The sequence below is a fragment of the Gallus gallus genome, chromosome 24 (genome assembly GCF_016699485.2).
Source record: "Gallus gallus isolate bGalGal1 chromosome 24, bGalGal1.mat.broiler.GRCg7b, whole genome shotgun sequence".
NCBI lineage: Eukaryota > Metazoa > Chordata > Aves > Galliformes > Phasianidae > Gallus > Gallus gallus.
This window is the reverse complement of record NC_052555.1, coordinates 862477-873823: the sequence shown is the minus strand read 5'-3', so window position 1 is coordinate 873823 and position 11347 is coordinate 862477. Positions and strand designations below refer to the sequence as shown.

General features: G+C 47.1%; 1 long non-coding RNA gene across 1 annotated transcript; it reads left to right on the top strand.

The window, feature by feature from the left end:
• The first annotated feature begins 214 nt into the window (after positions 1–214).
• Positions 215–10358, top strand: LOC101750063. The gene is made up of 6 exons (XR_005841726.1): positions 215–1733; positions 2493–2577; positions 4866–4969; positions 8162–8358; positions 9027–9076; positions 9181–10358. It is a non-coding gene; the product is annotated as an uncharacterized LOC101750063 (long non-coding RNA).
• The last annotated feature ends 989 nt before the right edge of the window (positions 10359–11347 follow it).

The window sequence follows — 11347 nt, the reverse complement described above, 5'->3', positions numbered from 1 at the left end:
GGGCAGGAAGGTGGGTGGGGGAGGGAAGGGAATATTATGGCATCCTGACACCTTTCCCCCCTCCTCCTTGCATCCTGTGAGAAGGAGATTTTTGCTGCTTATGGTGCTGATGACTTCTACCTGCCCATGGGAGGAGGGCCCTGGGCTTTGGGGACAGAAGGGGGCCCAGCAGAGGGTGGGCTTGGAAGCTGTATGGGGAAGGAGATGCATCAATTTGACTGAAGTTGAGCAAATCCCCTCTTTCCCAGCGCTGACAGAGGGGTGGTGTATGTTTCACTTCTTTTTTTTACTTTTTAAAAGCAAAATATAGGAGGAAAGTGGCGTTCCTGGAGAGATACGTTCACATTTCATCTTATTTTGGCAGGGGGGTGGGAAGGAGCTGCAGATGGGTGCAGTGGCAGCACAGCTCTTACAGCACGGAGCAGCCCCAGAGCTCACCGCCATGGCCAGCAGCAACAAAAGACACCACTGATATTTTCATAATCCTTTTTCCCTCCTCCTCTTTTATCCCAGAACTGAAAAAAAACAGCAACAGAAAGATGCTTTACTGTGCAGGGTAAACCCTGAGCCACAGAACTGTGGGGTCATGGGTGGGAGAGCTCACCCCTCTCCTGCGTAGCCTCAAATGGGATTCTTTTTAATAATGGTTTGGTAATGGGAGTGTTCCTATTTGCATGCTGCAGCACATTGGGGTTTTCCAAAGGAGATGCAGAGAGGGGGTCTCAGTTGTGCTCATAAAGTCTGGGAAGTCAGAAAATTCAGATTTGACCTCAGGGAAATGAGGAAGAGGTGGAATCCATTAAGAAGTCGTGGCCAAATCACTGCACTGAGTTTAAAAGTTGTGTTCAATCAGTTGGTGGTGGTGGCTTTGGGGAAGGGCTGGAAGTCAGTTTTTGGTGTTAATGGTTTTTCTTTCCCAGAGGCAATCTGATCTGATGTTCTGTTTGTCCCACAGCACAGTGCAGCCCGGCAGCTTCACTCGGGCTGCAAGAGAGTTGGAGGTCTTCAGCCAGGCACCTCTGGTTTGCTCAGAGGACTGCCTGATACCCACTGCCAGTTGCATGGGGTGAAGGAGGTTTGTGTGTAGAATGTCTGACACCGATACAGGTGAGGAGGGAAGCAGTGCCTGGAGGTGCTGAGGTTGGTGAAGACTCTGCAGGAGGGGAGCAGCGCCGGGAGCGGAGCCCTCCATGCATCACCTGCACGTTCTCATCTCGAGATCCGCGGGGAACGCGAAGAAGCCGCCTTAGGATGCGGGCAAAGTGTTGGGCATCGGGATCTGCTCCGGGCATCCCCAGGAAGGGGCGGGAGGAGCTGTGTGTGCATTCCAAGGGCTGCACTGCCACCTCCAGGTCTGCACAGCCCCACACAGCTGCGGCTCCGGCGCCGTCCCCGTTCAGCGTTGCAGAGGGGTTGGAGAGAGGAGCGCTCAACTATTTGCGATGATTTCTTTTTTTCTTTCCTTTTTAATTGTAGATGAAAGACCGCACGATGTCTCTTTCCGTATGAATTTCTCATTGCAGAATGACGGCGCATCGATGTGAGAAACCGGGCGTTTCTATGAGATGACGGCATTGTTTTTTTTCTGCCCTGCCAGAACAGTGCTGTCCTCCTCCTGCATGGCCATCTCCTCGCCTATGAGCATCGCATTGCTGCGGGGCAGCTGCGTGCGGGGTTGCGTTGGCCCCGCGCACCGGGAGGTGGCACTGCAGCCGCAGCTTTGCGTGCCTATGGTGAGTTTTGGGGCCAAAAATAACGGTATGTGTGCACGGATATCAACATAAACGTAAAGAACAAATCCGGTTTCGGGGCTACATCACTCAGATTTCTTATGCCTGTTTATCTGGTGCAGGACTTGGGTGAGATGGGGTCTCTTTTCTTTGTGGAGAGGTGTGGAGCAGCTCATAAAGACAGGAGGTGCTGGGAATCAAATGGAGATTCGGAGAAGAAAACCCGTTCCCTGCAGGCTCTCCCTTTCCCATGTTCTGCTGGAGTACAAAAGCCCAAATGGGTACCCAAAAAGGGCTGGGCATGGAGGGAAGGTGCTGGCAGGGGGTGAGAGGGGACTCTGTGCAGCTCTTGGTGTGTGCACGAGTGCAGCTCGATGTATATATCAGTGCATGTTTGGGCACATGTATTAGCACATGCCTGAATGCGTAGCACTGAATGGCACAGAGCAGCCCACCAGGCCTCCTGTTTATGGCTTCCTCCCCCATCAGTGCCTCTTTCCTCCTCCCAGGAGTCTGAGCGTCTCTTTCTGCCTGTAGCCCTCCTGCAGGGCTTTCCCCTGTGGGGGCACAGTGAGATCTGTCTGTGGATGCTCCAAAAGGATGCACAGATCTCCCAGTGCCCCCCGAGTGGATCAGGGAGGGTCTGAAATCAGTGTCAAGCATCACTGATCACTGTACATCACATTTAGCTGCTCTGCACTGCTGTCTTTTCTTCCTGCACTACCTGAGTTGATATTCAATGTATTTCTCACTTTTTCCCAGCACAGGTAAAGTGTGTTTTACTGGGAAAACAGTGGGAAGGAGCAAAACGTGGGAGCGTGGAGCAAGGAGGGTTTCCCTGGCACTTGTAAGTGGTCTTTAATTCTTATCATTTCTATGTTTTGCTTTTCTGGATACACTTTCACTGAGCCAGTAATGGGATTAAAGAGGCATTTTACCACCAGGCCTAACTATACGTATAGAACAAAGACTGGCTCTGAAGCACATGCATGTTCGTATCAAACTGGAAAGTACCAGCAGAGAAAAGCTGGCAACCACAAACCCATCAGTAAATGCCCTCTGGGGACAGGCTCTGTGTCCCCAAGCTTTGCCATGTGCTGCCCTGCACCCAGGGGACAGGCAGTGTAATTCCACCTTCTGTCCCTTCCTGCATCTCAGTGCAAATCAGACCACCCAACAGGTGAAATGAAGACATTAAATGTAAGTAATATGCAGGGATTTCTTCCCCAAATCCTCCTTTCATCCCTGCATTCGTGGGCTGACTCCTTGGATGTTCTGTGCTGCCAGTTCAGCCCGGAGCAGCCAGGGCTCAGCTCACACAGCCAGGCAGAAATACACCGCTGCTCTCATGTCTTCAAACTGCACCTCTCTGTATATACATCTGTACAGCCAGGATGCTCTGCAAATGGTAAATCAGCAAGCTATATCTTGCAGATAATTATTTGTATTATTATTATTGTTTATGAAGTGGAGGGAAAACAATTAAAACTTCCATTGGAGGGAAAAAAACCTGCAAGAAATCAGAGCCCACATTTAATCTTCAGTCTTCAAAAGTTTCTTGGAAAGCTTAATTAAATGGTAATTCATCTGTGCATTGGCTCTGCCTTGTAAAGCCTGATAATGCTGGAGTCTTAATTAAAAAAAAACTAATGCAGCTTTGAGTTTTTATTCTGCCAGTTCAAGGGGAAAAATCACCAGCCAGTGCTGTCAATAGAGCTGAGAGATGCCTCAGCATTGCATTGATTTTATTCTGTTTAAAGTCACAGTGTCAGTTTAGGTAATCATATTAAAAGTTATTCTGCCTTTATGTATTGATTTGCTCATAGGGATGGGTTGCAGGCATTGGGGGGACTGCAGCACCCAATGGAAGGGGCTCTGAGAAGAGAGGGGCTTTGAGCAGCGCTGCTGGAGAAGCCTTTAAGTTCATATTTCTCAGCAAACAGGAGCACCCAGCAGGGAATCCAAGGATTTGCCTTTTTCCCCCTCAAACATCATATTTTTGGTCAGTGGCACTGTGGAGCTGACAGGGAGGTGCTGTCACCACCAGGAAGGGGTTTTCTTTGGGTGCTGTCAAGTTGGCTGTTCTTCTGCTTTCGTGCCATGCTCTGATAGCAAAAATATCTGACTTTGCTGCTGGATCTGCTCTCCTTCCAGACAGTGATGTAAGGGCCTCTTTAATGCTAATTAATGCAATGACACAATGAATTAATACTGTATTAGGCAAAGCTGTTAATTATACCAAAATAAAACAAAAGAATAAAGGAAGCAAAGCGGGGAGAGAAGCGACAGCCTGTGCTTGCCTTCCCCCTCAGCATCCTCCACACTCAAGGAAAAACCAACCTCGGGAGCATCCCTGTAGGATCCTTGAGACTGAAGAAGACCACTGAGACCATGAAGTGCAACCATCAGCCCATCAAAGCCCTATGCCAGCCCCAGAGCACAGGTTTGGTTGGTAGGACAGAGAAGCGCCTCCGTGCCTCAGTTTCCCCACGCCACGCAGTGCTGTCAGATCCATTGCCACCAATTAATTTCCAAAAACACCGATTAAAAACCATTAATGAGCGGGCTGTGGCTGGCATCCTCCTGCCTTCCACAAGGCAGCAGTTTGGTTCAGACACTGCTGCCTTTAAATTATTAACTGGCCGACAAGCGCAGCCGCTAACGAAGCGCTCCTGGCTGGCGCGGTGCTTGAAGCTGTCACAGGCAGCATGAAAAACCCTCTGATGCTGCTCGAGTTAAGGAGAAGCACATCATTTTGCTTGCTTTTTAATGCTGCTTTCCCCCCCTTTTTCTTTCCAGACTTGATGTTAATTCAGAAATAATTGGGAAATGTGGAATTTAAAGTCTGAATTTTTTTTCCTAATGCAGGAAAATGGGTGGATTTTTTTTTAGGGTGTCTGTTTGGGAGTTGTTGGTGCTGATAGCTGCTGGGTTATGTGGTGTGCAGCCAGTGGAGGGTCTGCACTGGGGGTGATGTGCAGAATATCACTGCCTTGCCCAGTGCAGTCTATGGCACAAAGCAAAGTCAGGGCTGAGCACTGCTGCCAGCCTATGGGGCTGAATGTGGGGTTTCTCTCCAGTTTTGTGCTTTGTCCTCTCCATTTTCCCTAATGGCTTCACGTTAACCTCCCTCAGGTTTTCCACCTTTGTGATGCCCTGGGAAAAGATCTAAGCAAGCATTTTCCTCCCCAAGTTCTACTCTGCAAAGTGTGCTCCTCAAGCAAAGCACAGAGAGAAGGGTGAGTGTGTGGGCATTCTGCCTTCCCAAAGCATTCCAACTTGGCACAATTTGCAGAAAACCTTTTAGGTTGTGCCTCTGCCTTCACAGAATCATGGATTCATTAGGACTGGGAAAGACCACTCATTCTTAGCCCTGCCCATGTCCTCAGTGCCATATCCCCATGGCTCCAGATGACCCTCTCACTCCCTGGGCAGCCCATTCCATCTTTCTTGCTTTGCCTGGTGCTAGCAGATGGTGAAGGATGTGCCATGCCTCCAGTGTTGCTGCATCTTAAAAGCAAATCTGGGTTCTCACCATGCAGATCCACCCAGAAGCTGTGATAAGCCTTCCTAAGAGGTCAGGATGTGCTCAGATGTGTTTGGGGGTATTTTAGTGTTTTACCAACAGACCAGGGAGATGGATACTCATTCTCATCCATGTCCTGATCTTAGGTTATGGGTGCATTCTACTGGCCTAAATGGGATAAATAAGTAGAAATGGGCCAGGCTGATGCTATTGGTGAAAGTGCTGATGTCTCCTGGAACAGCTCAGCAGTGGTTTTGGTGAGGAACAATGGGCAGCAGATAAACTTGTAATGGGTGCAGCATAAAACCCTGTTATAGGAGGGATGCAAGGTGTTTGTGGCAGGTCAGCTCATCAGCTTCTCCACTCTGCTCTCCCCTCATCTCCTCTCTTTGTGAGCATCTACTGGGGGAGATTACAGCCCCCTAACAGTGGCCTTCTCCCTCTATTTACTGTAGGTGCTGGGGTGGCTCTCACTCTCTTTTCCCCTTTTAATGCCATTAAGCACATCCCTCACTGGCTTTTCTTAAGCAAAGGAACACGGTGCTTTGGAGAAACCATCTCAATGGCTTATTTCTCTTAACTCCTCTTTGCTTTCCCTCTGCATGGCTTTTGCCCTACAGGTAAACAAAATCCTGTCCAGGAAGCTGTTGTTTTCTCCGCATTTAGCACCAGGAGGTAAAGTGTTGGTTTGTGCTGCTCTGGGGCTAAGCTGGAGGCTGCTGAGGTCAAGAGGATTTGGGAGCAGAGCAGAAATGGGCCCTGGTCTCAAGGCCTGGATAAGCAGCTTTGGTGTATCTTAGAGGAGAGAAATGAAATAGGCACAAGCTCCAGACTAGGAATTATACGGGGGTTAGCAAAGGGCTGAAGGTGAGGGGAAAAGTAATGCACCTAATTTGAGGTATGGATAAGGGCAATAATAATAACCCTTCTGGTAAAAGCATGCAGTGAAGTTATGTACATCACTGACAAGGTGGATAAGCCTGTCCCTACTGCTCTTCTTCCTATGTGACAGCCCCCCAGCACAGGCAAACATCCAAAGGGCAAAGAGCACAACTCCTAAATCAGAGTTAAACTGTGCTAATATAGGATAAATGACTGCTTAGGGTAATAGCAGGAGAGAAAAATTACATGGCATGTATTTATAAATAATAAAGTATAATTTATTAATAATCTGGAATTGAACAAAGAGTCTATGAAGCTTAATTAATTATTAGTTAGAAAGTGCTTTTGAGATCACTGGATAAAAGCTGCTAGAAGGGGGGAAAGTACTGCAAGAAACTCATCCCAGCACCCACAGGAACATATAGCCCCAGAGACAAAGGCTCTTCAGTGAAATGAGGCAGTGTTGAGCAGTGAGTGGCTCCCAGCAGCCCACCCTCCAACCTCCCCCTTTTTTCTTTCTTATAATAGAATAAAAAGGTGAAATCTTAAGGCCTGGGATGGCAGAGAATAAGCAATCTCCACATTTTTCTCTATGAAATAAGCACACCCGGCATTGGCCAACCTTCCCTTTCTTATCTGGGGCAGTCTTGTTGAAAACTGTCCCTGACAGCACAGAAATTTTGCCCTGCTCCAATTAACTCATTCTTATGGCTCTGATTTTCCTTCTCCCCCATAGAAAAACGCAACCCCAGACAATTAAAAACGTATTAAATCCAGTTCATTGGGCATTGAGGGTGTGCATCTCATTAAAATCCCCTGGCAAAGAAGCTCACGCAGGATTCCTGGATGACCCCAGGATGAAGAAGGGTTGCTGGGCTACCCCTGTGCCACCTTATCTATTTTCTTAGTGAAATCCTCCTGATGCTGTTTGGAGGATTTCAGTGCAGAGCAGCACTGCACACACAGGGAAACCAAGTCATAGGGCAACTAAATTACACACAGATCCCAAAGTAAAGCAGGGAGTCATAGAAGGCAGCAGTCTTGGCACCATCAAACAGAAGGCTGGGGGTGGTTCCTACTGCCAGCACCTCCTCAACAGGGGTTGAACTCCAACTGGATGTGTCTGCTCCCCAAATCAGTGCAGGGTGCTCACTGTCTCTCCTTACCACTCCCAGTGCTGGCAGGCTCATGCTGCATTAGCAAATAACTTGAAAATGAGAGGAGAAGGCTGCCTTGTCCAACTGCACGAATCCCCACCAGCATCTTCCAGGAGAGGATTTCTCCCCTCCAGCCTGACAGTGGCTGTAGTGCCGGGACTGCCCGCCCGTGCCTAATGCTTCTGCCCACTGGGTCTGTGCTCACTGCTTGCCTTCTTCCTGCCCTAAATGAGCCTTGTTATGTGTCCTCTGCTTCTATTTTTATTAAAAATTTAATGTGTTGCCAATTTGCCCTCTTGCCAGCAGCGGCTGCAGCAGCAGCAGCCATAAGTATCCTCCGGAGAAATAAAGGGAGGCAGCCTTGAATAATCTACAAGCAGTGATTATTATCTGGGTTGCATCCTTTAAAGTATATATAGCTTAAAAGGGAAGGCTTGGTGGAGCTGGGAGGGAGGGAAGAGGTCTGTGCTCTGAATAACACCAGGGAAGTTCTCTTTACGCCCCTTGCTGTTCTGAGCATGAGTGGAGATGGGATATTCTTAAACCTCCACAGACTTGAGGTCCTTCTAATACCATCCTACAGAAGCTCCTAGTTCATGGTCATTGACCAAAACATCTGCTTTTAACACCAGTCAGCCAAAGAGGACGTAGTTGTTAATTGCTGTCTCTGATGCGTGTTATTTCTGTGTTTTAGCTGTTTGATTGAGAAAGGCACTGATGAGATCTGTGTTCTTGCTACCCTTGATTTCCAGAAGGAAATAAATGTATTCCTTATCATAATAATAGTTTTAAAGAACAAGCAGATCTGTCTAAGTTAATGAAGGCCGTACAATCAGCCTGCTGGCATAAATCACGTTATTTTGCAGAAGGCGTTGACAAATGACACCCAGAAGTGTAGAAAAGAAGAAAACAAACAACGCAACCCCTTTTCTGCAGCTCCCCTGGGAGGAGTGCAAAAGTTGGGAGATGCATCAAATTTCCATCTCGTATCATTCTAACTGTTCTGGGTAATGGGCCACAAGTCACCACTGACTTGATGTCAATCTCAGGGTGAAATATCCAGGTAGGAATTTGTCTTTATCTTCCTCGTATTCCCTCATTTATCTCATGCACTTCAGCTGCTCTATGACTTCCCTCTCACTGTCGATCCATCCTGAAGGTCTTTCTGCAGAGCTGAGGAGCACCATGGTCTCTGGCTCTCTCTCTTTCTATTTTTTTTTAAACTGCTTTTTAAAGTGCCACTGTGTTCTTTTGGAGTCGTAATAACCATGCAATAAATTTGCATAATGTGGATCCATAATGTTTAATCAAAGCCTCTCTGGAAAGCAGTTATTGTCCATGAGCTCTCATAAATTCCCACTATCACCTCCACGTTAAATACTAAAGCTGCTCAGGGTGTATTGTGCACTAATCACCTGCAACATTGAGTTTAAGAGAAATTATCCTTTTCCTCTCCCTTCTCTTTCCATATGAGCAACCTGAAAGCCCTGCGCGAGGCATTTTTAGCAAGAAGTGCCAACTTCTCCAGTCTTTAAGCCTTCCTGGTGAACCATTTGGGCTATTTGGCCCCACTGTGGTGAGCGAGCAGATGATGTGTGTTCAGGCATCTGCACTCCAGAAATAGGTGGAGAGTTGAGTGTCAAACTTGTTTGCGCTCAGAAAACGTTAGACTCAGTTAATTCCTGGGTTTCTTTCCTTGTTCTTTAATTTATTTTCCTTTAAATGCGTTAGGCAATGAGACATGATGAAGGAGACTGGTGAGCCATCACTGCACCTATGGGGTGAGCCCTACATGCCAAACCCAACCCTTGCCCTACTGACCCCACCTGCCTCCAAGCAGAGTCCCATCCTATCCTCACTGTTTTGTTCCATGTGCTGTTTTCAGCTGTCACGTTGCCATTGAGTGCCCGCCAGCTTTTGTTGAATGGATGAAACTCATCCACTTTGGCAAGCATCCTTAAAGTAGGATAAAACTAGGAGGGCCTGTTGGATGCAGGAGGAAGGACCCAAGGAGATGGGGAGCTGTCATAGATTCCATTACAAAATGGTGTGGAGATGCCTCTGAATCTTGGTCATCCCCAACCTCAACCATCCTCAATCTCAATCCTCAACATTTCCAAGCAGGAAAGAAGAGCAGGAAAACTCAGCTCCCAGCCCTCTTTTTGTCTTATGTTGACCTTCATGGTGCCTTTCCCAAATGTAAAATTTGGGAAACCTTGATGTTCCAAAAAAAAAAATAAAGTCTAAGTGAGGTTGATGTACCTTCATAATTGCACCTGTAAGCAAGGGGAGCGTCCTGCTGTGTGCTGCTTCCTTGCTGTGGTGTAGTACTTTGGTGGGTGGATTTGAGCTTTGAGAACGCAGTGCAGAAGGAACAAAAAGAAAAGATGAAGCTGGTCTCGCAATGGAAGATTTTTTCTGCTTTTCAGTGATTTGAAAAGTTTGGCCTGAATGTCAAGAAAAAAGAGGGAAAAAACCCAACCCATGCATTCTCCTAATTTCAGCACATTACCCAATGATTAAACAATCTGGACCACTCCGTATGACTGTATTCACCACACAAAGAGGGCTACAAATAATAGCAACTTAACGGAGGTGACATCTCCAAGCCTCTTAGGAGGCTAATTCTATAACAACATTAATTCAACATAATGCGTTCATGAATAGAGATTGGGTTAATGCAGGTTTTTCAAGTTAGGCAGCTTATTCTTGCCGATCTTCATTTAACTAAGTGCCTGATCTGGAAAACGCCGTGTCTGAGCTGAGGATGCACAGGGTTGGCATCAAAAGCGCAGTCTTCAAGCAAGATAAGAAGAGAAGGATGTTGATCAGAAGAAATGTTCTTGCTCAGATTGACACCAGTGCCTGAATAAAGGCTAGATGATATATTCAAAGAGTTTCAAGGAGTGTTTTTCTAGAAAATCCTCTCTTTTTTTGGTGTTTCTCACCTCTTGCTGCCGGGGTTAGGTCTCTAGCTTAAACCAGCCCAACCTTTTCTTCCCAGACATTAGACACAGATTGATCATTTGATAAATCATTTCTGTGCTCACTTCCCAGCAAACAGCAGTGCTTCCCATGCCAAACACAACAAGGCTTGAGAAGTCCCACCAGGAGCAAACCCAGGGCACTTTCTGTGGATTTGAGAGGCTCAGAAATTTGTAGGGAAGCGGAGAGTAGCAGATGTTACACTTCTTGATGCATCTTTTTTTTTTTTTTTTTTTGCAAAAAAATAAAAAAAATAAAAACACCAAACAGCTCAGGAGAAGAGAAGGGAGTCCTTGCTCCTCTGCTTCTTGCTTGCAAGGGGAAACCATTTGGGATTTGATGGTTTTGGGGGATGTGGTTTGGCTACCTCATACTTCTCTGGTGCCACCAATCAGGCTTGGGAGAAATAGGGACAAAGGGAATACCTGCTGGCACACTGAGTTTGTTGGGCATTAGCATCCCAGTGTGGAGCTGCAGAACTCATTGCGAAACCCCTTCACTACCTGTGAGCATTTTCCACTCCCTGTTCCCACCTGGAAATGCCCAGGGAACCATCTCACCACACACAGCTCAGCTAAACAACCTTCTTCAGCCGGAGTTGGGGGGGAGGGAGGGTCAAAAGCCATCGGAAAAGTAACTAACTCAAAAATCAAGGCACTTAAACCCTCTGTGTTGATTTGAAAAACAAGCAGGAATTAACTCTGTAAGGTTAAGATCATAATCCACAAACTATATACTTCTGCCAACAGCCACCCCACATGAGGCCACGTCCCTTTGGGGTGAGCATCCTCTCCACTTCTCTTCCCACCTAGAAGTCACAAACCAGAGATGCTTTCCTTCACTGAACTTCCAATTTCCTCCCTTCTCACCTCAAAACCAGGGTAAGATTGTGAGTGACTAATTTTTTTTCTTGATGCAATTGCCTTCAGGCAGTTGGCTTTGCTCCCACCCCAGACAATGCTGTTAATGTGCATTTTTCCCCCAAAGCTGCTTAGCATCCCTGGCTCAATCCAGTTTCTTGGAACGTGCACGGAGATGTGGATGGGACAACCTCCAAAAGCAGATTT